Genomic DNA, 26,652 nt, shown 5'->3' with positions numbered 1-26,652 from the left:
ACATACATTTCTATATACTGTATATAAAATATAGTTTTATAATATTACATGTAATTGTTTCTCTTTTTGGAGCAGTGAGTTATTCCTCCAAGAAACACGCATGACTTTAGATTCAAACATAACCATTCTTGATATTTCTTTCTCCTGAGTCATAACTATTTCATTTCCAGCACGATTTAATTAGGAGTATTATTTTCAGAGATAATCTGTTTCTTTATTGTCACAGGACTATTAGGCCAAAGAGTATAGCTACTGCTATTGAAGAACCAAAGATCCTCCCAAAGATGAAACAAGACAGCCTTGTCACTATAGAAACCAGAGTCGAGCTAGAGCTAGAGTTTCAGAAGAACAATGTTGCCTGGAACCAAGAGACAGGTAGGGCTTGCTGACATGTTTCGGTCATAAATTATACTTTGGTAATAGTGAGGAATTTTTAAGAATTATTTTGAACCTGCCTAGGGGTAGAAGAAATACAACTTGGACACTTCTATGAGTTGTTTATATTACATAATTGCCTCAGGGTTTCAGATGGGATTATACTGTGTTAGATCTTGTTGAAGATGACATTTTACAAACCACCAAAGTGAGAAAGTAATGCTAGCATTGTGTTGAAGTTGAAAGTTATCATTTTTGTGTTTGGTAAAGAAAAAAAATGAGTCGTCTAATAGCATTGGATTTGTTTGCTCTGAAGAACAAGTGGTCTTACTTTGTAAATATTTTATATTGAATAGTGTTATGTCTGCATGTTTTAGTCTCACATTAGTTACATTTTATCTTCTATTAACTTTTTTTTTTAACAAAGCAACGGTGATAATAAGATTCTAAGCCTTAAGTAATCTGTTATATACTGGTGTTTATCTATTGTCATGCTTTTAGGTTGGTTGAATATAGTGTGGAGAACACTAAATAAAATAACATCTACTGTCTGTTTACCTAAACTAAATAATTTATGTTTGAATTACTGAACAACTTAAGTAAAGGAAAAGAATGAAATGGTGAAGTGCAAGCGCAGAATTTTCTCATCCGTGTAGCTTGTCACATCACTCATCTTTGTCACAAATAGGTACTGTCTTCTTCTCTTTTATCAACCCAGTATTGAACCAACCCAAAAGTACAACATTGGAAAAACAAAGGCACAAAACAAATTACCTACTGTTCAGAGTTTATTAGTCTCCTTTTCTGCCTCTCTCCTTTACTTATTCAAAGTTGAAACAGAAGAGGATACGATTTACATACTGTTGATGCCCAAAAGAATTTTGGCTTCAAACAATTTCCCATGTCTCCCAGTAGAGTAAATAGTTGATTTATGTATTCATTGAAACTAAATGGGCAAAGGAATTATTAATGATTAGTGAGTTATTGTGGAGTACTGCCCAAGGGAAGAAAGAGTCAGGGAGCTCTGGTGTCTCTATTCTACTAGAGCTTCTGATAAAAGCCTCTTGGCATTGTTGACTATTTATAGCCTTTTTTTGGGCTATTCATGCATTTTATTACTAAAAGAAATTGGAAATAGCACAATTTGCAATAAATGGAATTTTAGCATAGTAGAGCCTTGAGCACTGAATTCTGGAGTTAATTTTACTGGCGTGAGTCACATTTCTCACTAGAACCCACTTCTAAGAAGCTCCATGCCTGCAGATCAAATCTTACCTTGCACTTACTTGAGCTTGCTGTTTTTCATTTCTTCTTACTAACTCTCAATTACCAACCCCACGACAATGAAGTCTGGCTTCCATAAATCCCTATTAGAGAAATGAAACTGGAATAGTGTTTCTAATTTGGGGGACATGCTTCTTTCAACATTTATGGAATTTAAAATGCTTTGGTAGGTATTGGGAGTGGAGGGCGGTCAGCATTGTAAGGAAATGTGGAAGAAAATCTCATTAAAGTTTACAAAGTTGAACTATCAGATGAATAGAAAAAGGTTCTTTGGCTAATTTTAGTGAGACACCTTCCTAAATGAAAACACTAAATACACGCTAATATACCACTTAAGAACTACAACAAGGCACAAGTCAAAAAGTTCTCATACATTCATGGATGTATGATGTGAAAAACAATCACATTTAAGGATTGATGTAATTCATCCAGTTTCAACAGGCACAACTCATCAAGTTCTCATATGTCTTACTAAATGTATAATGCTAGAAAAAATTTAAATTTATGAATTTATGTAATTCATCCAATTGTTGTAATAAAAACAAGAAGCAGGTCTTTTTCTTAATTCCTACAGATAGCCTAATGCCAGTGAATCTTGTATTAAATCAAAGAGGAAAACACATGGACTGATTTAATGATCTTCTTGAAAACATATTGAATTAAATAACTGTAGAATGAACAAAAAATCTTTTTTAAAGACTTATTTATTTATTTGAAATGCAGAGTTACAGAGAGAGAGAGAGAGAGAGAGAGAGAGAGAGAGAGAGAAACCTTCCATCTGCTGGTTCACTCCCCAAATGGATGTAACAGCCAAAGCTGGGCCAGGTTGAAGCCAGGAGCCATGAGCTTCTTTCAAGTCTCCCATGTGGTTACAGGGGCCCAAACACTTGGATCATCCTCTGCTGCTTTCCCCGGCCATTATCAGGGAGCTGGATTGGAAGTGGAACAGTTATGCCTTAAACTGGCACCCACATGGGATGCCAGCACCGCAGGTGGCAGCTTTACCCATTGTGCCATGGTGTTGGCTTCAATGAATTACTCTCGCTGTGCAAACATATGTATAGAATATTTTTAGCACCAAGGGACATTCGGAAAACTTTGATCTATAAAGTCCTGGTAAATAGCTCAGCATTTCCATTTATTGGCCTTCAATCTCAGGTTGAAAAATAATTTTTCTGGGAGTCTTTTTCAATTATCTAGTGGTGTGCAGGTATACTGGGTATTATGAAGAAATTTAACAGTACCTTCCTGAAGAGAATACTACATGTTATTTTTGAAATTCATGCACTTTTTTCTATAATATCTATGTTTCATGATTTTTTTTTGAAGATTCCTCATATACACTACAAATATTTTTAACTTTTGGAATCAAAATAAACTTATTATTTTAAAATATTTATTTCTTAGAGAGACAGAGACAGAGAGAGAATGTTTTTATCTGTAGGTCCACTTCACAAATGCCAGTAACAGCCACTTGCTGGGGCCAAAATTGGGAGCTGGGAAGTCAATCAGGTTGGCAGAAACCCAATCACCTTAGCTATCACCACTGCCTCCCAAAGTCCACAGTAGTAGGAAGTTGAAGTTAAGAGCAGATCTGGGCGTCAAACACAACCACTCTGATAGAGAATTTTAACTGCTAGGTCAAAAACCTACCCCTCAATTTATATTTTAATTCTATTTGCATGAACCAGAAAAAAGTTGAACCATGAGCTACTCCAACAAAATTAATAACTTTAGCTACACTTGTCACTGCCAGTTTTTGTGCAGAAGGTGAAAAAATTGTAGAATCTTTCCTTTACACTGTTCTTGGTTCTGCCTCTAACTGACAAAAAGTTGACACAAGTTTTGAACTTAGTCAAACAAGCACGATTATAATGATGCTTAAAGGGAAATTGGGAAACCATGGTTCCAGTGTTCTGAATTAAGCTAGCAAATTGACTCAGTTGATGTTAAGTCTAGTGTCCATGAAGCACTTAAACCTGAGTTAAGAAAGCAAATTAACTTAGTTGATCTTAAGTCTACTGCCCATGAGGCACTCATGGCACATATGCAAATCAAGCATGCATAAGAAAATCAAGGGCCTGCATCAACCACAACAGATTGCGTAAGTCTCCACAAAAGACAATCAAAAGCAATGGACTATGTGAAGGAAAATGCTGTTCTTTTCTCAACATGATATTAATTAAATTAGTATATAAACGAGTGCCTTTTGAGTCTCCCATCTTGTTTTTGTTTTCTCTTCAAACAAATACTGCCTTTATTGTCTTAAGGTGTCTGGAAGCTGTTTTCTTTGGAATTTGATTTTTATCTCTGTAATAACTATTGAAGAAGAAGCAGCCTATGAGTCTTGGGACATATACGACATACATATTGTATTTCTGCTGATTAAAAACTATTTGTGGACTAGGAGCCATAAGTGGTATTTAATTAGTTATACCATTGCAATCATAAGAATTGTTCTAGGATTTACCTCTTTAGTTGCCACTTTTCTATCTGCAAAACAAAGTGACAACAATTGAGATAAGTGAACTGACTTCATATATGTAGGTTTGAAAGTAACTTAAAATTGTCATAAGTACACACAATAGTCACTCTCATCTTGATGAAGAACAAAAACATTGCATATGCAAAATGCTTTGATTTCCTTGATAGAACAATTCAATAGAAGTAAAATGGAGATCATATATGTAATTTCAAATGCTCTGGAAGCAGAAAGAAAGATAATTAGTTAAAATTTTAAATTTATTTTAGAGAGAGTGAGAAGGAGAGAGAGAGAGATGGACCATCCATTAGTTGACACCTTAGTGCCTACATCAGCCGGGGCTAGTCCAGGCAAAAGCCAGGAGCCTGGAACTCAATCCAGGTCTCCCACATGGGTGGCAGGGATGCAGCTACTTGAGCCTTCGCTGCTGTCTCTCAGGTGTGCATTAGCTGGAAGCTAGGATCAGAAACAGAGCCAGGACTTGAACTCAAGCACGCCACAGTGGAATGCAGGATCTGAAGTAGCATCTTCACTGGTATGCAAAAAACCTGCCCTAAGATTCAATTTTAATTATTTATTTAACTTAACTCAAAATTTATTTCAATATATAACCACTACAGAAATTTTTAATGAATTTTTTTTTTACATACAGATTGTTGTTGAGATTTCATATTTGTTTTACATTCCTGGTTCTTCTCAGCTCAGGCTGGCTACATTTCAAGGATTCTGTAGCCACACGTGCCTAGTAGCAATTGGATAGGGAAGTACAGTCTTACAAAGTAGGTGCATGTGTGCTACAGACATGAAAATGATTAGCCCTGCAGTCTTCCCATGGGGACTCTTTAAACACAGGGACTTGACCACTGAATCGATGGGTTTATACAAGTGTTTCTCAGATGGGGCTATTTTGCTCCCCGGGGGACATTTGGTGATGTCTGGAATATTTTTGGTTGACTCGACTGGGAATATGGGGAGTGCTACTGTCATCTAGAGGCCAAGAGTGCTGCTAAATATCACACGATGCACAGGAAAGTTCTCCCAGCAAAGAATAATCCAGCCAAAAATATCAATAGTGCTGACGTTGAGTAGCCTAGCTACGCTGAATTGCCCGTTGCAAAGGAAATTCCATCAGGTGGAGCTTCTGCAGAGATGTGTTTTATCTTCTTTATTCAAAAGTCCTTGAAAATTCCATGAGCATCTATGCCATGCTGATTTAGCTATGACCCTCTGAAGACTGAGACTTGAGATCTTTGCACTTCATGAATATTTTAGGTGTTTGGTAAATATCATATGTTCTAAAGACATACACCTAGGCAGGTCAAAATGCACACCATCAGAGACAATTTTTGGAGCGTGCTATTTTTCCTTTGACTCTCTCATACAATATAGTCTAATCTACTTAAGTATTTAATGTTACATTATTAAGCTCTTGTTAATGTGCTAACGCATTTTTCATTTGTCCTCCAGTAGCCTTCACTCCTCCTTGCAGCAATGTTGCTTGTGTTATTTTTGTCTGCAGTTGTTGCATGTGCAGTTTAGAAGGGAAGTGCCCACCTGCACTTGGAGAGATGGTCTTCCTCAGTTGTTGTACTTGAGGTGAGAGTACCAGTTCTCACAGCTTCCTCCTTACAAGCTGCAGAGAATGAAGACCAGGAGTCCCTTGTGTTAGCCAAGGCTCTCCTGAGAAACAGAACCCATTATATCTGTCTCTGTCTCTGTCTCATCTGTATCTATATCTCTGTCTCTATCTATATCTCTGTCTCTATCTCTCTCTGATTATGGGAGTTGGTTTATGTACCTTGGGGGGCTGAGAAGTCCCACAGTATGCCATGCACAAGATGGAGAAGCAAGGAAGCTGGTGGTGTAGCTGTCCAAGTCCACAGACCTGAGAATCAGAGAAGCAGGTGGCATAAATCTCAAAGTCTGAAGGCCCAGGAACCTAGAGTTCTACTTTCCAAGAGCTGGAGTAAGGGATGTCCCAGCTCCAGAAGAGATAAATAATTCACATTGCCTTTCTGCTCTGTTCAGTCTCTCCACAGATTGAATGATACTTCCCGTTCCCCGTTGATGAGGGAAGAACCTCCTTTGTGGGTCCACTGATTCAAATGCCAGTTAATTCAGGAAATCTACAGACATAGTCAGAGAAAATGTTTTACTGGCTAAGTGCTTACCCCTTAATCCAGACAGGTTGACACCTAAAATTCATCATCACACCCCTTTATTTACAACTGGGGAAACATTGTTGTTATCTTCCAGGTGTAAAAACATGGTTCTCTGGGCTGTCTATGAATTTGTCTCAAAAGTGTCTTTCAACTTAGATAAGTAAGTTTTTATGTCATTTCAAATCTTTTCTGTTTCTTCTTTAAAAAATATTTATGCATAGACTTGAAAGTGTGATGGGTAGGGAGGAGATGGGAGACAACGGGTGGGAGAAAGAATCTTACATCCTTAGGGCTCCTCCAAATCCTCTCAATGCCAGGGCTGGTTCAACCAAAACTAGGAGCCTGGAACTTAATCCACCTCTGTCACCATGGAATATCCTTTTCCATCCTTTCACTTTTAGTCTGTATGTATCTTTGTTGGTGAGATGTGCTTCCTGTAGGCAGCAAACAGATTGGGTTTTTGTTATTCCATTCAGCCAGTTTGTGTCTTTTAACTGGAGAGTTGAGACCATTTACATTCAAGGTGACTATTGATAAATAACGACTGGGCCCTGCCATTTTTCCATAAATATTCCTATTGTTTACTTCGGATTTCCTTTGTACTTTTACTGAGAGATTTTCTGCTTTGTACTTTTACTGGGAGATTATCAACTTATAGTGATGACCATGTTTCTGTGTTTCTGTGTGTAGCACATCCTGAAGCATTTTTTGTAAGGCTGGATGAGTGGTGACAAATTCTTTCCATCTTTGTTATGGAAAGTCTTTATTTCACCTTCATTCCTAAATGAGAGCTTTGCAGGGTACAGTATTCTGGGTTGACACATTTTTTTCTCTTAAGACTTGGACTATGTCTCTGTATTCTCTCCTAGCTTGTAGGGTTTCTGTTAAGTCAGCTGTGAGTCTAATTGGAGATCCTCATGTACATTTTAGAATCTTTTCTTTATGTTTTACCGTGGAGTTTGACTACAGTGTGTCATGGTGAAGATCTTTTCTGGTCATGTTTATTAGGAATTCTATGTGCTTCCTGTACTTGGACGTCCCTTTCTCTCTTCAAATTAGGGAAGTTTTCTGCAATGATTTCACTATAAACTCCTTCTAATCCATTCTCTCTTTCCATGCTTTCAGGAACTCCTAAGAGCCATAGGTTGGGTCATTTGATAGTATTCCATAAATCTCTGACACTCTTTTTAAATTTTCTTATTTCTTCTTTTTTCTTGGTCTGACTATAAAATTTTCAGAGAATTTTCTTCTAATTCGTTCTTCTGTCTCACCTGGTCTGTTGTTAATGCTTTATACTGTATTTTTTATTTGTTCTATTAAATTCTTCATTTCCAATATTTCGCCTTGGTTTCTCTTTATATTCTCAATTTTATGGGAAAAATTTTCATTCATGTAAGCATGGATTTCTTTAGTTCATGAATTTGCTTCTGATTACTTCTAAGTAATCCTAAGATCAGTTTTATGAATTTCGTTTCTGGCATTCATTAGTCTCTTCATCTTCACATTCTAGTGTTGAAGTGTTGTGTTCTTTTGGGGGCGTCATGTTGTCTTCCTTATTCTTGTTTCTTAAATTGCTGCATTTATTATTATGCATTTGTGGTGATACTTTTTTTTTTTTCCGTGATGGCTTTTATCTTTAAACTATGCCTCTGTGGCTTGATGGAGTGTCTGCTCTTTCAATGAATACCTGGAGACATGGTGTGTGCTGATGTGGTCAGTGAGTTGTGTTCGGTGCTTCAGGTGAGGTGAGTGTCCAAGGTGACACCCAAGTTGGGCCTGGTAAATCTCTCTCTCTTTTTTTAATCAGATGGGAGATTTCTTCAGCTCTGTTGGCATGGTCTCATACTCACCCCCTCTCCTCAAAGGAGACCAGTGCCTGGTCGCTAGCCCCAGTGGGTACAGTTTTCATCTGCACTGCCACCAGAACCACAAAAAGGATCTGTGCAGTCCTCAGTGTGAACACAGAGCCTGCAGCAATGACCCTCACCATGGAATCAGGGAGCCCACAGCATGCGGAGCCGCCTTCAGTGACTGCCCAAAGTCCCAGCCTCACCCTGCACCCTCCCGTGCAGCTACAGTGTTTTCACAGTCCCAACACACAATGCTCCCACAGTCATGAACTCCTAGCCCCCTGTCAATTCTCCCAGCCAGACTCAGGCATCTCCTCTCGTCGGCTTGTCGCTGGGTTGTGTACAAGAGCTGACACAGCTGTTGCATATGTCCAATATGGCGCCTTCCCTCTCGGCTAGTTACAGGATGCTGTGCTGGGTGGTCAGGGAGGGAGAAATGTGCCCCCTTTTTATCTCCTCTAGGTTGGCAGGTTCACTGTCCCCTGCAGGGCTCTTCCCTCAGCTTTATCACCAGTAGCTTGGGCTGCTGCCGTCTGGTCTCACCTCACTCCAAAGCTGGTGCTGAGGTTCTCAGCTGCTGGGATCCTGAGTTGTGCACGTCCACACCCTCCGTGTAGGTCCACAGTGTCCCTCTCAGTTGCATGGAGTTTCCTCTGCCGTTTTCTCTATAACTCTTCCCTGAGGCAGCTTTGTCTCCATTTTTTAAAATATCTTCCCCTAGACTAGAGCAGTAAGCTCCCTCCCTATTCTGCCATCTTGACTCCTCCAATCTCTGTTGCAATTTTGCTTTGTAATAGGATTGTATGGTGGGTGTATGTATCTTGTGTGTATATGTGTATGTTATTTTAAGTTCTGGCCTGAACGGCAAGATACACTAGTTAAACTGGTTCCTGAGTACAACTATATCATGAATTGGGTATTTATGCAACATATACCTTTCCCAAAATTGTCTTCCATAGTTACTTTGCAATGACAGGGGTCATGGGTTAAATTATGTCTTCCATCATGATTTTTATTAGATAAAAATGTTTCTTTTTCCAAAGCTTGCTCCCTTTTATTTTATTTAAGTATAATAAACTATATATATTCAAAATTTACAATTTTGGCAGTTTTGACACATGTGCTTATACTTAAAGTCATCAGCGTAGTAAAAATAGCAAACATTTCTGTCACTGCAAAAGTTTCCTTAAAATTTATGTCTCTTTCCTCACCAACCCAGGAAACCGTGACTTGTTTCCTATCACCAGAGATTGCATTTATTTATTTAATTGTTTGAGCCATCACTGCTGCCTCCTAGGGTCTGCCATAGCAGGAAGCTGGAAATAGGAGCCAGAGGCATGCCTAAAACCCTTCCACTCTGATTCTGGACTCATGTGTCTTTTTAAATTTTTATTTATAGTGAGAGAGAGATAGACAGAGAGAAAGGTCTTCCTTCCATTGGTTCACCCTCCAAATGGCTGCCACGGCCAGAGCTACGCCGATCCAAAGCCAGGAGCCAGGTTCTTCTTCCGGGTCTCCCACGCGGGTGCAAGGGCCCAATCACTTGGGCCATCCTCCGCTGCCTTCCCGGGCCACAGCAGAGAGCTGGACCAGAAGAGGAGCAATAAGGACTAGAACCCAGTGCCCATATGGGATGCCGGCACCGCAGGCGGAGGATTAACCAAGTGAGCCATGGCACCAGCCCCGAGGACTTATGTGTCTTAATCAGTAGCTTAACCTCTGGGCCAAACACTGTCCCGATGTGGGTCATATTTTTAATTTGTCAGCTGTGCTATCAAGTGAAGAGACATGGACATGAGTCAAAAAAACATGGACCCCACTATGTCTCCACTGATTCCAAGATGCACCGGATTTAAAATGGGATCTTTTTTGCACCAAGACTGTCTCTGTCACATACTAGTCTTTGGGAAACCTTAAATTTCTTTCTACTTTGGTATAAGTTTGATCATATAAGGATAAAAAATAGTTTAAAATTTAGTTTTTAAATAGCTATAATCTCATGGGCTCTTGTGAAGACTAATTGAGATAGAGTATTACCCAAAGTCTTTTTGTAATAACAAAATTTATTATTAACACTTAAATCTGTTTATGTGTGAAAATTGGTTATCACCAAACTGCAATATTATAAACTCTTAGATTTTTCCTGTGACTGCTGAAGGATACCCGTTAGAATCAATAAATCATCACCACTTGGAAGCTACTTCAAAAGGTTGTAGAAAAGCTAAATTAAATGATAAATTTACTGTGGCCAGCATTGTGGTGCAGCCAGTAAAGCTACCACCTGTGACACCAGCATCCCAGATAGGCACTCGTTAGAGACATGGCTGCTCTACTTCTGATCCAGCTCCCTGCTAATGCTCCTGGAAAAGCAGCAGAAGATGACGTTTACCCCTCCGTTTCAGATTGCCTGTGGATTGTGTTCGTTTTCTTCATCAAAATCAGTCCTCTTCTCATTAAGGCACAACAGGAATTTTAGAAAAGAATTAGACACTTAACTCATTGTGGTTTACTTAAATGACTTCATAGGATAATGCAGCACATTTATTGTCATTGCATTGATATTTCTTGTGTTTAAATACAAAAAGTATTTGTAAGCCTCTCTGTGGATGCGCTAAAAACCAGTTCTTACTGGTCTATCACTCTGTGACACAGTTTTAATGTGTTAGGAAAGAGATTCCAATCCAGTAGGTAATTGTGCATGTACGTATTAGGTGAGAGTATGTGTGGGTATTATATATGTGTGTGTGAGTGTACAAGAGTGTGAGTGTGAGCATGTATGTGAGTTTGTTGTTGTGTGTGAGTGTGTAAGAGTGGCGTGTGTGTGGGAGTGAGCACGTATGTGAGTGTGAGAGTCCGTGGGTATTTGAGTGTATAAAATCATGGCAGGATTCCAGAAGCAACCTTGATTGTGGAAAGAATCATGGATTGGGAACCAGAAGATTAAGGTATATGCTTCACTGTGTCAACTTGAAAGCATCTTTGAACTTTTATTGCCTTTGTCTTTGAAACCTGTGGAACGCATATTTACCAACTACCTCCTATGTGCCAGTAATACTTTTCTCACCAGAATCACTGAATTGTTCAAACTGTAAATGAGATGTGGTATGTCAGCAAGCTTGGTGATTGTTTTCTAAGTGGCATCATTACATGGCAAGTATGAATAGTGATGCAAACTTTGTGCTACAAAATTGAAAGGCACAAATGCATGTGGAGATGCATCCCTCACGCTGAGGAATTTGAAGGAGGCAATGAAGTAGGATTTGGCTGGGGGAGAGGAAGCTGAGCAGGTCAGCAGGGTGGCTGCACCCTGGATGAGCCCAAACATGGGTAGAATAGCACCCAAAGAGCAGGTCCCTCTCATTCTCCTTGGCAAGAAGGATTCATATTTTCTGGAAACCAAATTGCTTATTGATTCTCTGGGGACTGCTCCTGTAATTCGAGCAGTGATTTTATGATGGGTTAAGTTTTCCATTTTGTTTCCTAGCTTGGTTGCTGATGTTTTCTTCAATAGTATCATGGTCATGAAGTGGAGGCTTGCGCCCCTGTACACTTCTTGGCTTCCCATCAGCCTTTGATTGTTTCTAAAAACCATTTTCTAGGCCTGTAATACATCCATGCCACTTGTCTACAGAGTTTCAAAATAGTGAAGTGGATCTAAACATTGTTGTGAACAACTGAGCAGTAAGTACACTTGCAAAGCTGTAGCAGCTGTTTGCGTCTTTGCCTTGCAATCTGGTGCCTTTACTGGAATCCTTTATTCTAGTACATAATCTACTTAAAAAGTTTCCATTTATGTCACAAGTAATAAACTTGATGGCTTTTTGCAACATCCAAACAGTCTCCTTAAGCTGCCTCTTTAGATCACAGCCCTCCTTCCCCAAAGAAAGAATCAGAAAGGAATTCCTTCAGGTTTCTGGTGGAGTGCTCAGTCTTCAGTACGACGGTTCAAAATGTAGTTGGCAAGTTGTGTCTCCATTGCATTCATAGTCTACAGTATAATTTTAAAAAGAGCATGATAGTAAGGTAAATCCTATACTTAAGGCTTAAAATATGTATGCTATGTATATAAAATAGGTTCTAAGATAAACACACAACTATACACTCACACACAGTTTTGAAGGAAAGAGAGTTTTCTGAGAATGTTTATGCCTGGTGGTTTTAAGTTTAATGGCTCCATTATACATCTACAGAGATCAAGCCATCAGGACTGTGTCAACGGTCCAGCCTTACACCCATCTCAGTTATTTTTCTCTTTCTCTTTGCTTGCTTGCTCCGGCAACTTCCCACCCTGCTCCAGTCTGCACCCACATCTTCAAGCACTCATTTGCATCTACTCAGACCTCACTTCAGCCCGATTCCCTTGATTCCCTTTTTCATTTCAGTGATGGTTGGATTTTAAGCATCCCTCTATTGTTTCCTGTTCAAAAGTGAAAGCAGGAACCAAAGAACAGAGTACACTGGTAGCTATGTAAGTATAAACAATCAGTTTTACCAATATCAGGAAAAATTATTGGACTAGTTTAAAAACTGAGTGCATGTCTACGCTATTTACAAGAAATATACCTGAAACATATGGAATTCTGACCATGTGTACCGGGAAACACGTGCCAAAAAATGGTCCTGGAAGCACTATTTCTTATAGAAACAAACAAACAAGAGCAAGAACAGACCTTATGTTGGTTTTGTTTTAAGTTTTAATTTTTAAAACTTTATCTGAAGGGCCAGCATTGTGGTATAGCAGGTAAAGCCACTGCCTGCGACACGGGTACCCCATATTGGCAACAATTCAAGTCCTGGCTGCTCCGCTTCTGATCCAGCTCCCTGGTAATGTGCCTGGGAGAGCAGCAGGAGATGGTCTATGTGCTTGGTCCCTTGCACCCATGTGAGAGAACAGGAGGAGGCTCCTGGCTCCTGGCTTCCGATCAGCCCCATCTCGGGCCTTTGTGGCCAATTGGGGTGTGAACCAGCAGATGGGGGATCTCTATCTTTGTCTCTTCCTGTCTCTCTCTGTAGACTCTGTCTCTCAAATAAATAAATAAATCTTTAGAAAGAAAATTTATTTAAAAGAGAAATTAAAAGAGAGAGAGAGAGAGAGAGAGAGAGAGAGAGAGAGAGAGAGAGAAAATCTCTTTCTGCTAGCTCACTTCCCAAATGTCTGCATTGGGTGGAATTGGGTCAAACTGAAGCCAGGAATTTGGAACTGAAGCTGGATCTCTCATGTGGGTGACAGGGACTCAGTTTGAGCCATTATCTGTTGCCTCCCAGGCCGTACATTAGCAGGAAACTAGAGTGGGTTGCAGAGTCAGTACTTGGGACCAGGAACTCTGGTGTGGGCTGCAGACATTCTGAGCAACATGTTAACCAGTGCACTGTACCAAACACCTACCCTAATCACTATGGTTTTAATAGGAAAATATTTAAATACATTGTGACATATTAATTGATATAATATAAACAATTAAAATAAATGAATAAAATGCATATAATTCAACATGGATGAATCTCAAAACCATCTTGTTGAATATAGCATGTTTATATATTTTGCACACATGATATTTAATTACAATATATGTAGTGAAGCCTACTAAAAGTATAGAATTGCTATCTAGAATATTCAGTGTGGTAATTACCAGGGCTAGTTTCATGGGAATTTAATCTGTGACACAGAGTTCTACTTTGGAAGGGTCTTTAACATGGTTTAATGTTCTGTTGTCATCATCTTAAAATTTTTTTTTTTAATTTAACAAGATGTATTTTTTTAATTTAAAAGACAGAGAGATATCTCATCTGCTGGTTCACTTCCCTCAAGGCTGCAGCAACCAGGACAGGGCCAGGCTGCAGCCAAAAGCCAGGAATTTGATCCAAGTCTCTCACGTGGGTGGTAGGGATCCAATTACTTGAGCCATCACCTGTTGTCTCCCGGGATTCACATTAGCAGAAAATTCTAATTGGGAGAGGAGCCAAGACTCAAACCTAGACACTCCAAGTTGCATTTTAACTACTATGCCAGATACCCACCCTGGAGAGTCTTAGTAGTTCTGAACAAGGGACCTTCATTTTGCACTGGGTCCTTCAAAGAATGTAACCCATCGCAGGGACTCCAAGCACAGACAACTAGAGGATGACTGGAGTTGTACAGACAACATTCTTTCTGGGCATTTGTTGTATTTACTTTACATATACCACTATATGTACTTTGTATGTGTGCAACATTTCATTTTACATATTAATTTTAAAATGTTACCTCTATAGTCACTGGTTTATAGTACTCATCAGGAATACCAAAGCAAAAGAGTAACATAGTCACCGCCTAGGTAGAATTGAATATCCCATTTATATGGTTGTGATGTGGAAATTGGTCCGAGTTGTTGAGTAATTGTGCTTAAGCATATGCTTTCAACTCCATAAACCCCGGTGAGTAATATCAATTTGAGGCAAAGAGGAGCCCTCTGTATTTCTTTACACAGTTGGATATCCAGCTGCTCTTGTTTTCATATTGCAAGTGCATTTCCTTTGCAAACTTGTTAGCTCCTGCATTATTTGGAGGCTATGCCTTTTAAAGGCAGGCAGCATTTAAAAACTACAGGGCAGAACCTATGAGTCTATTGCTGTCACCGGCAGCTGGTGCACCCAGCGTCCTCTGAGGACATGAGCTGCCCTCTAGCCACTGTGAATATTGTGTGAACACAGCGCATCTGTGACAAGCAGTGGCTCACTGTGCTTGTGTGACTGTAGAGGCCAACATGCCATTCCTGCGCGGTTTGGCAGCCTCAAAATCCACACATAGAGACAGCTGGTGAAAGAGTTTGCTAAGTGCTGTACCCTCTTTTCATCCAACCACCTGGATGATTCCAAGAGGCACAATGTGGCCATCACTCTTTACTGCATTACTTGGTAGCCAGCTTTGGCCAAAACTTCTTGGGCATTTTCAAAGGCAAGGCAGCACGGTGTTAAATTTTTCTGCACAGCTCCCAAAGAACTCTCCGTTGCTTCAGCTTAATTGTATCCCTTAAGTGCCTCTTAACTCTGACCTTCAATCCCCTTTTACTATCCTGTCATTATGCGTCTGCTTTCTCAAGTGCAGCGAAATGCAGGCGCTCTGATATTATGCATTCATTCCTTCAGTCACTCAATAAACGTCTACAGAACATCTTAAATCTTAATTCTCACGTACACATCTTGAAGTATTGCTCCATTCTGCCTCATTCTTCCTTTTCGTTTTTCAAGTGGCTGTGATTTACTCTTTTTGACAATGTTTTCCAAGCTCTGATCATTGCCTTTCCACCAATATAGTAATGGTCTTTCCTATTTTGGGGTGGATCATGTTATCTCTTGTGCTGCTCAGAGGTTCCGTGAACAGGAATTGAGATGAATACAACTTTTGAGAAAAAAATTCACATATAATGCAAACTTCATCTGAACTTGTTGCTTGCAATTGCAGAGACCCAACTATTAAAGCGCAAAAGATGATGTCTGTTACAAAGTATTGGATCCTTTTTGCTGAAAATACAAGTTGCCTTGCAGAATGTCTGACAGATTGCTTAGCTAACTATGACTGTTGTGCAACCATTTAGTCAACCTAGGTGAATCTAGATAATCTTAGAAGAATATTGCTTTGAATGAAGCTGACAATTAGTTGAGCTCTTAGTATGGGCAAAGCCTATGGAATATACAGAAAGATGCAAGATAGTCTTGCTTAAGTATCATTGTAGAGATCTATACATACAAAAGGAAATTAATCATACAAAGTGAAGTGGCCTATGAGTCATTTGGGTGTTAACTGCAAAAGGAAAGCAGAAAAAGTGATTATTGATAGCTAGGAACATCAGAGAAAAATAAGGGCAAAGAGCATTTCCCCATATTTAATTAGACTCTCTTCAGATCCAGGTTGACTTACTACTTCTGTAGATGGCTAACTCCATGGAGAGAAACCACTCCATTACTTCCTTATTACTTGAGAGATTTATTTTGAATTATTGTTGGATATTTTCCTGTTTTTTTGTGTCTTTTTAAATTGAATGCACATGTGACAAATTTAATTGCTTCATTGTTTCTTTGGAAGATTGTGTCATTGAAATTTCCTCTTCTAGGAATTGAATCCTTATTTTTTGGGTTGTGTGTTCCTTTTATATTGTGAATAATAACTTTGATTCATTGCAAGTAATTATAGCTACTGTAGGAAAGAGGCTTTAATAGACATCAGGACATTATAGTGAGGAGGGTCACATCTAAGAATCAGATGGGCCTGAGTTTGAATCTTGCGCCATGTGACTTTATTCAATTTATTTAGTATCTGAGCCTTTTTTTATGTCTACATGCTTTATTTACTATTTATTTCGTAGGTTTGATGATAGGATTACATGGATGGCCGATTTCCACCTCTTTCATTCATAGAAAGGGCCTTAAAATGCCAGCAACTATTATTATTATTTGCTTTTTGTAATGATCCCAATGCATTTCATATATGTGAGAGAATTTCCATTAAGTGCACAAAAGGACTCTGTATTTTTAAGGAAATATTTTAAGGTCACTGGATTAAAGTAAGGGCTCTTTAAAGTTAGTGCTATCAGGAATTGAATTGACTGGAGAACATCGTCTCCTTTTCTCGTTGTTTAGATTTTATGGCACTTCATGGGTGGCCTGACAGTTGAGTGGTTGTCTTTTTTTTCTTTTCAGAAGAGTATCTATAATTCCTGAAATGGGTATTTTGCCAATTTTCACATGCTTTGTTTTCTCTTCTCAAATCAACATGTCTCTGTATTTATACAATTCAGAGTTCAAACAACATTCATTACACTGCTGTCACTGTACATAAAGACAATCAAAACTTGTTATGCTCAAATCTAAAACACGATTCAGCTAAGTGAACAGATGTGTTGCATGAGGAAAACCTCACCATGTTGTTCCTATTTATCGTCTGGGCTGTTTGGAGGGTGTGCCTAGTGCTGTGGGTGGGGGATAAAGGGTCATGCCAGTTGCATTTATTTAATGAAATATATTGTGCACATTTTGGACTCTATTCTATTGCACAGCTCGTTGGGTGACAGAATGATCTTAAGAAGTTTGGTTAAACTTGTCAAGCCTTTGAAATGTCTTTAAAACAGTTTTATAGTTACAAAAATTAATTATACTGCTTTAAGAAAATAAAATATGCTTTTCAATTTTGAATCTAAAATAATAAACCTTCAAAATGCAGGGTATTCAGTAAATCTCCTTCTAACTTTCACAATTTACCCTGCACTTTTCTAATTTTATTGTGGTTATTTTCTACTCCTTTTTATACTTTTTTCCATACAATAAGGATGAGGAAGTGGAAATACTTGTCAATGAAAAGTAGATCCAGCATCGTCTTTCCTATTGAAGTCTCAACACTAAAAATAGAACTACTGTATGATCCGGCCACCTCACTTCTAGGTCTATATATGCAAAGGAAATGAAATCAGTATATCAGAGAGATGCCTGCACTCCCACACTTTTTGCAACACTATTCACAAAAGCCAAGATATGGAATCAACCAAGGTGTTCATTGACAGACAAATGGAAAGAGAAAATGTGTCCTGTGTCCCTAGTAGAATATTATTCAGTCATAAAAATGAAATCCTATGATTATGGCAATATGGATGGGACCGCAGTATAGATATTATGCTTAAGTAAATTAAGCCAAGCATAGAAAGACCAGTAGTGCATATTCTGGCACATATGTGAAGGCTTAATTGTTGATCTTGTAGAAGTAGTGAGTAGAATAATGGTCACTAGAGATTAGGAAAGGTGAGGCCAAGGAGTGCAGAGGGAGGTTGGATAACAGCTACCAAACACAGTTAAACAGGAAGAATAAGTTCCAGTATTCTATAGCACAGTGTGATGAGTATGGTGACTACAGTTCATAATCATTTATTATACAGATTTTTAAAAAAGATTTACCTTATTTATTTGAAAGGCAGGGAAACAAAGAGGGAGAGAGAGAGGGAGGGAGATACAGAGAGAAGAAATCTTCTGGGGTCGGCGCTGTGACTCACTTGGTTAATCCTCCACCTGTGGCACCGGCATCCCATATGGGCACTGGGTTCTAGTCCCAGTTACTTCTCTTCCAGTCCAGCTCTCTGCTGTGGCCCGGGAAGGCAGTGGAGGATGGCCCAAGTGCTTGGGCCCCTGCACCCGCATGGGAGACCAGGAGGAAGCACTTGGCTCCTGGCTTTGGATTGGCGTGGTTCCAGCTGTAACGGCCATTTGGGGGGTGAACCAACGACGGAAAGACCTTTCTCTCTGTCTCTCACTGTTTAACTCTATCTGTCAAATAAAAAAATAAATCTTCAATTTGCTAGTTCATTCTCAGACACGAGACCCGGGCTGGATCCAGATAAAGCCAGGATTTGGAGTGCCTGCTGGGTTTCCGATGTGGATAGCAGAGGCCCAAGTTGTTGGATCATCTTTTGTGGCCTCCTAGGGCATTAGCAGGGAGCTAGATAGGAAGAAGAGCAGCTGGGGCTTGAACCAGTGCTCTGATATGGGCTATCTGCTTTGCAGGCAGGGGCTTAACTAGCTACACCAAAAAGCCGGCCCCTATTAAACATATCGTATAAAACACTAGATGAGAGGAATTCCAAGCCTCTCAAAACAAAGAAATGGGAAATGTTTAAGGAGCTCGGAATGCTCTAATTCCCAGATGTGACCATTGCATGTTGTGTAGGTGTACCAAACTATACTGTGCTCCACAAATATGTACAAACTATACTGTTTTCTTTTATTTGACAGGCAGAGTAGGCAGTTAGACAGTGAGAGATAGAGACAGAGAGAAAGGTCTTCCTTCCATTGGTTCACCCTCCAAAGGCCGCTGCGGCCAGCGCATCGCGCCGATCCAAAGGCAGGAGCCAGGTGCTTCTCCTGGTCTCCCATGCGGGTGCAGGGGCCCAAGCATTTGGGCCATCCTTTACTGCCCTCCTGGGCCACAGCAGAGAGAAGGACTGGAAGAAGAGTAACTGGGACTAGAACCCGGTGCCCATATGGGATGCCAGAGCCGCAGGCAGAGGATTAACCAAGTGAGCCACGGTGCCGACCCTAAACTATACTGTTTGTTACATGTATGTAAATGTGTACAGTATGTACATAAATCTGTACAATCATAAGACAATTTAAAAATGCTAAAATAAAAATTTAAAGTTAGGAATTGCGCTGGTGGGGTGTCCTCTTAGACTGTGTTCTTTATCAGTTTTACTCCTCAGCATCAGTGTAGGGGGAATCAGAGCAGGGAGATCAGACTCCAAATCAGCTGAAAGACACAGAGGTTCAGGAGGTTTTGGGTCCCACTTCTTAAAAGACTCCTTCCTGTATTTGAGGTTCATGCGTTAGGATTTGAAGGAAAATATCAGTTTGGTCTATGCAGTTCAGATGTAGGTATAGATATTTATGAATACTTCATTTAAAAAGACATTAACTGGGAATGATTGAGATTCCAGGAAAGAATGAAATACAAATTGTGCATTCCTTCAGCATGGTCATCACAATGAAAAACAACCCTTTCTGTCTGATTGTCAGCAGCAATGTCAGCCAGGAACTTCTGTCCTGAGTCCCCTTGTCTTTGCAGCTACCTGGTTTTCTACTGGCTGTAGTAACTCACAGTAGAGGACGCTGTACCCTGAATCCTTGTCCTTATCTGACTGATACTAGCCTTATGACAGGACAGGGAAGTACACAGAACATCCACATAGAAGTAAGCTGCCTGGGTTCAGCTCTGATCCTGCTGATTACTCCCTGTGTCACAGTCTGCACCTGTGTAAATGGGGATTCCAGTTAGCACCTTCATCAAAGGCTGTGTATTAGAACAATAGCAAAATTGCCAGCTGCCTGCTCTCTATGTGCTGGGTCTTGCTTAACTTCAAAAAAATATGATGCAATAGGAGTTTCAAGGGATGATGAGACAGACAACAGCCCAAGGGCTTTGGGTGTTTCTTTTGGGGTTCCTATAAATACAGTATTACTCACTCTGACTTCAGCCCTCTGCCAAAGTTCTTCCTTTCTTGGGCAGGGGAAGACTCCTGAGTTGGCTCACTTGGTGGTGATGGGGGCCCCGACACATTTGCCCACAGCATATAGGGAAGCTCTGTGGTGTGGACTTGGACTTAGATGCTGTGGACCTACTGGGAATGAACTGTGACTCCCTGGTGACATTCAGCTGTTTCTCTTACATCAATTGAGGCAGGATCAGAGGTGACACCCCGTCACAACTTGCTTTCCCAATGCAGAAAACTGCAGGGCAGATTTTTATCTTTCCTTTTATCCTAATTCTCTAGTTAAGACGGTAGAAAGCAAGCAAGAGTAGTTCCAAAATTTCTAGACACGACAACTTTAAGCAAGAGATTTTGCAGGTATGAGGTACATACAAAAGTCTGTGGAAAAATGGAATTAAAAGATGAGTTTATTTTGGTGTAAAGATTTTAGACATACATGCATAGTTTTTTCACAATACACATTTTCCATGGTCTTTATGAAGTCTACTCGCTTGCATGGATTTCAAATTGTTTTGCACCAAAATACACTTTATATTTTAGTTTCATTTTCATAAACTTTCTGAAGTATCCTAATATTAGATTAATAAATAAAAGACCTATATTCTCATTCCCTTTTACTACATCAGAGCTGTAATTAAAAACCAGTGGTGGTGGATTCTCAAGCTTTGTCTTTGCTGTTCCTCCAAATTTAGTCTTTAAGAAAACTGGATTATTCGACAATTGTTTTTACTATAAGACTAGCATTTTTTCTATTTGCTATTTTACATATTGCTGACTACATTGTAACTGTCAGAGTTTAGTCATTCTGAGAATAATTCTTTCTCCAATGACCTGTCTGAGCTGTTGTAGAAAGAAGTTTTGAAATTCATTTGGTTTTCTTTCTTCTTTTTTTTAAGATTATTTATTTAAAAAGAAAAGTTACAGAGCGATGGAGAGACAGAGAAAGAGATTTTCCATCTGCTGGTTCACTTCCCTGATGGCTGCAATGGCTGGAGCTGGGTCAGGCTGAAGAGAGGAACCTGGAACTCCTTCCTGGTTTCCCATGTGGGTGGCATGGGCCAAAGTACTTCCATTGGTTTCCTAGGCACATTGCCGGGGAGCTGGATTGGAAGTGGAGCACCCAGGACTGAAACCTCAACATCCTAGGTGCTCAACATCCTAGGTGGCAGTTTAACCTGCTGCACCACAATGCCAGCCCCAGTTCATTTAGTTTTTGGCAACAAAGTTTAGTTTAAGAATAAAAAGTATAACAAATAATACTCTCTGCTTTTAAGATTCTGTTATCCATTAATTCTTCCCCTATCCTTATCCACTTGTACCCTGGGTAAAGGTTTCCTGTGTGCTGCTGGGTAGAGGTCTCCTGTTTAATTACTTCCTTGGGAGCTTATATTAATTGTGTGGATAACCAGTCTCGTCATTGGAAAGAGTTGGAAGAATGAGAGATATTTGATTTGATAGCAGAGTCTCAAGACAGCCTCATTCTCTTCGTTCACCCCCAAAGAAATTCCAGTTTGTAATGGGACTTCAAATGGGCTGCAGATTTTCCCTTAAAGTAATTAAAGCTGGCAGATCTTAACTACAAAGCTGATGGACATAATATGATTTAGCAGAGTGCTTTGAGTTTAGAAAATACTATGTTTGAAATGAAAATGTAAGATAGGCTCTTAGTTACTTATTTGCAAAAGGTATTTTTGTGTGGTCAGCTCAGTACCTGGCCAGTCTTACTGTAGGTTAGGACCATACCTAGCTGTTTCAGAAAGGTTTGTACTGCTCCCTTTGTACTTGCTGAGACCCAATAATACCTCCTCTGGCTGTCAAGGCTCCCATTTCACTGGGGACCCACAGGCACTCTTGTGAGTCTAGCAGCAGTTGAACTTAAAGCTTGCTTATTTTATCCATGAGTAACTTGGCAGTGTAAGGGCCAACTTACAGAGAACAAGAACTGATTCTAGCTGTACTTTTGCAACCAGAAATACAGCCATTAATCTTATTAATGGCATACTTGTGAAAACACAATATTTTGAAAAGAAAATGATCAGTTAAGTAAAATAGTCACACAGCTGTGAAATTCTTCAGGGCAAACAGAATTTCTATGTGTCAAAATAAACAGTCTTAAGTTTTCAGATTTTATAATTTCACTGAAAAGTACAGATTATAGTTCTGAAAAATGTATAATGGACTCTTTTGGGGAAAGAGAAAGAAAATTTAGCAATTCTTGGTTTTTGAAAACCTGGAATTGAAGATTTAGTCATTTATCTGTTGACTGAAAACAACATTGAATGCTTTAGGAAAGAGTGTGACAATTGAATGTACCTACAGAATCAATCAATCCCTTCTCATGGGTTCTGATACTGGATCAGCCATAAAGCAAGACACAGTGAAGATGTTTAAAGGCTGAGGGACTCTCAGAAAAGCAGAGGACCAACATAGGGCTAAGATTTTGGGCCAAGAGGATGGACTGGGCAAACACACTAGTTAAAGACAACTGAAGAAGCATTTGGAAGACATTGGAGAATAAAGTCTGAAGGCCAGGAAACTAATGAAGATTGGGTGGATAACCAGCACTGGAATATTTTTCTTTAAACCCTTGGTAAGCATTTACGAGTTCCTAGAAATGATATAATCCCAAGTCTAAGAAAGACATCCACTTTCACTCAAATGGTTTATAGGCTAGAAGAGTAGCTTAAGACTATTTTTCTGTTGCTGTCACAAAATACCTGAAATTGAGTAATTTTTAAGAATAGAATTTTACTTAGGTCACGGTTCTGGAGGCTGGAGCCTGGTGCTGGATCTGCTTGGCTTCTGGGAAAGCCTTCTTGTTGCATCATAATGTGGTGGAAGACATTACATGATGAAAGAGAGCAAGAGTGCCAGAGACAGCTCACTTTTATAAGCAAGTCACTCCCATGATAATCCAGTAATTCATGAATGGACTGGAGTTCTCATGACCCAATTGTCTCCTAAAGTTTCCACCTCTCATTGCTGCATTAGAGACCCAGTTTCCAATACATGAAATTTGGAGGACACATTGCAAATGGAAAGAAAAGCATTTAAACAAATAAAAGATACAAAGCCATGTGATGTGACAACAGATGGAGGAATTTGGTTCAACAAGACATGGAGAAGTATGCAGTAAAGAAGGAAGGAAAGGCTTCATAGAGAATTCACAGAGAAATCTAATGGGATACATACAGCCTTCAGATCAGCCAAGAGATTTGACTATAAAAACTCAATTGACATGGTTATCCTAATCTTAGATTAAGCAAGGCAGAAGGCATTCTGAGTGTTCCAGAATCATGTCCCTGTAAAATTCACTGAGAAGCACTGAGGGAGGGAAACCAGAAACAGACAATATGGGATGAGGGAGGCATTGGATAACCTGGAAAATTTGCTTATGAGATTGGCCAAAAAAAATTTCAATTTCAAGAGAGTACCTGAGGATTATTCAAAACGATTCTCAGCTTCAGACTTATATTAGAATCAGCTAGGGAGCTCTTGCAATAGTATTTTCCCATTAGATTTATCAGGTCTGCAGTGAGATCCAAGAATTTGCATTTCTCTCTAATTCTTTAGTGATACTTATGCTACTGGTCTAAGGATTTTAAGCATCATTAGAGTAGGTAAACTGCACAGGAGGAAGGATTTGTGAGGTATTGTAATATAATAAGCAATAGATATTTGTCCTGGAATAGAGCTTCTAAACCCTTGTCATTTCCTGAGTGATGAAGTGAGAGGAATTTCTTTTTTCTTCACAATAAACCCCATACCACCATTCCTCATTGTGTACTAATGCTATGGCTGATGGCTGAGGGTCCCTAGCTAGCTTCAGGATGGGGTCTGGTCACCAGAAAGATCCAAGTATGACTAGAAGATGTATGGCTTAGAGGGTTGGAACTTTCATTCTTGCCCCCCTTCCTCATATCCCTGACCTCCAGGGAGAGGAGAAGGCTGGCGACTGAGCTGATCACCAATAGCAACTGATCTATTCAGTCATACCTACATAAAGGAGCCTCCATAAAAACCCTACATGACAAGGATTGGAGGGCTTCTGCCCGATGAATGAGTGAATCCCCATGCCAGAAGAGTAGTAAGTCTGTGGGAACGCAGACTGCTCTGGACTTTGTTGTGTGTGCCTCTTCATCTGACGGTGTGCTTGCATCCTTTATAGCAAGTGGTAACGGTACAGAAAGCCTTCCTTTGAGTTCTTAGAATCCTTTGTGGCAAATTTTTGGAGAGGAGGTTACAGGAACCTACAATTTGCTATCATGTTTGACAGAAACCTGGGTAACCTTGGGATTCACTACTTGCAGTTAATGTCTGAGGGTAGGGGACAGTCTTGTAAGACATGAACTTTTAACTGTTGGGTTTATGCTAACTCCAGGTAGTGTCAGAATTGAATTAAATTGTAGGACACACAGTTGGTGTCCAACAAAGAACTGGAGAATTTTTTGGTGTAAAAAGCCCATGCATTTGGGGCGGGCACTGTGGCACAGTGGGTTAACGCCCTGGCCTGAAGTGCTGGCATCCCATATGGGCGCTGGTTCGAGACCCGGCTGTTCCACTTCCAATCCAGCTTTCTGCTGTGGCCTGGAAAAGCAGTAGAAGGTGGCCAAAGTCCTTGGGCCCCTGAACCCACATGGGAGACCCGGAAGAAGTTCTTGGCTCCTTACTTTGGATTGGCGCAGCTCCGGCCATTGTGGCCAACCGGGGAATGAACCATCGGATGGAAGACCTCTCTCTCTCCCTCCCTCTCTCTCTCTCTTTCTCTGTCTACTTCTCCTCTCTCTGTGTAACTCTGACTTTCAAATAAATAAATAAAATCTTAAAAAAGTCCCATGCATTGGATCTCAGGAATGTTGAGTAGAGAAACAGATTTTCTATTAATCTATGTCTTGGGGAAACATCAGCCAAGGGGGATCATTAGTGAGTGCCTAGGTCTGCCTGACATTGCAATAACTTAGGCAAAGCAATTGTGATAAGTCCTATGATCTATAATCTTGCTAGGCAAAGTAGGATCCTCAGATCAGCAGTGTAGGCATCACCAAGATGCTTGTTAGAAATTCAGACATGGAGGCCCTACTCCAGAGCCAGAATCTTTATCAAGATCCTCACAAAATCTGTATGCATCTTAAAGCTGCAGAACCACATCAACAGTTCTTAGCCTTGGCTTCATGTTATAAATCACTTGGGAGTCCCACAACACAGTGATTAAATCAGGATTGCCAAGTGTGGAACCTCGTAACAGTATTTCATTTAACTTTAGTTAAATTATGTTTTAGGTATTTTATTGATTACTTTATTTCACAGTCAGGGATAGAGAGAGAGACAGACTGAAAGAGAGAAAGAGTTCCCATTCCCTCAAATGCCTGAAGCAGCCTCAGGCAGGAGATGAAAGCTTGGAACCAGGACTTTAATCCAGGACTCTCATGTGGGTGGCAGGAGTCCAACCACTTGGGCCATCAGTGCTGTCTCTTAGGGTCTGCAGTAGCAGGAAGCTAAAAAGTCAGGAATATTGAAGCCATGCACTCTGATATAGCACTTGTGTCTTAACTGCTAGGCCAAATGTCAACCTCAGTATTTCTAAAGCACCCTAAGTGCATCCAGTGTGCAGTTAGCTTTGATAAACACTGATTTGGAGTTTACTTTGAAGCCTTGTAGTCATGTTTGTTGTTCTACTTGTCTTGACTTGCCATGACTCAGGGAATAGAGATGTTGAAGCTAAACATAGGGGACCTTAGTGCATCCGGGTGGGATGTGACAGGGATGGCAGAAGCAGGGAGGATGACACAGGTAATAGCAGACAATACCAGTCTCACTTGCTTCTTTAAAAGATGTGCATTGCCAGGCTGATTAGGCAAAGCCAACTAGCTGGCATTCTACCCGGGTGTTCCTTTGTCTCTTCCCTCATATTGCCTCCTCGCTGTTCCCTCATATCAAACTGATGGCTGACACCTGATCTCCCACAATCTATAAATCCTTAGAAGCGCCTGCTAACAGGTTAAGCTTTATCTCACCAGTGTATGTGTTCTTCACTCAGCAGATCATATGCCCTTTATGTGCAGGGGGAAATCATATTTGTGACATCAACACATGGAACTTAATGGAGACAAGTATTTGCTGAAGTGTTGGATATAAAAGAAAAGAGAATTATTGCTTTAGGAAAAATATACTGTATGTTGCAATAATGTTATGAATAATCTATATTAAAAATACATACACACATGTATATACAGAGATAAAGGGAATATGGCAAAATATTGACTACTGCCTCTAAGTAAAGGATATATGTATTTTTTGTCCTATTCCTCTATCTATACTCTAGTTTTAAATATTTGAAGCTAAAAATTATAGAAAATATATTTAAAACAGTCCTTGAATTATATCTTTAAATTGAGAACCATATCTTTATATAAATTTTGGAATAATGGAAGTCACATTTTTATTATTCTTATAAATTCCATGAAACTTCCTTTACTTATCTAAACTTTGATTTT

The sequence above is a fragment of the Lepus europaeus genome, chromosome 3 (genome assembly GCF_033115175.1).
Source record: "Lepus europaeus isolate LE1 chromosome 3, mLepTim1.pri, whole genome shotgun sequence".
Classification (NCBI taxonomy): domain Eukaryota; kingdom Metazoa; phylum Chordata; class Mammalia; order Lagomorpha; family Leporidae; genus Lepus; species Lepus europaeus.
The sequence above is the reverse complement of the archived record's forward strand: the minus strand, read 5'-3'. Positions refer to the sequence as shown.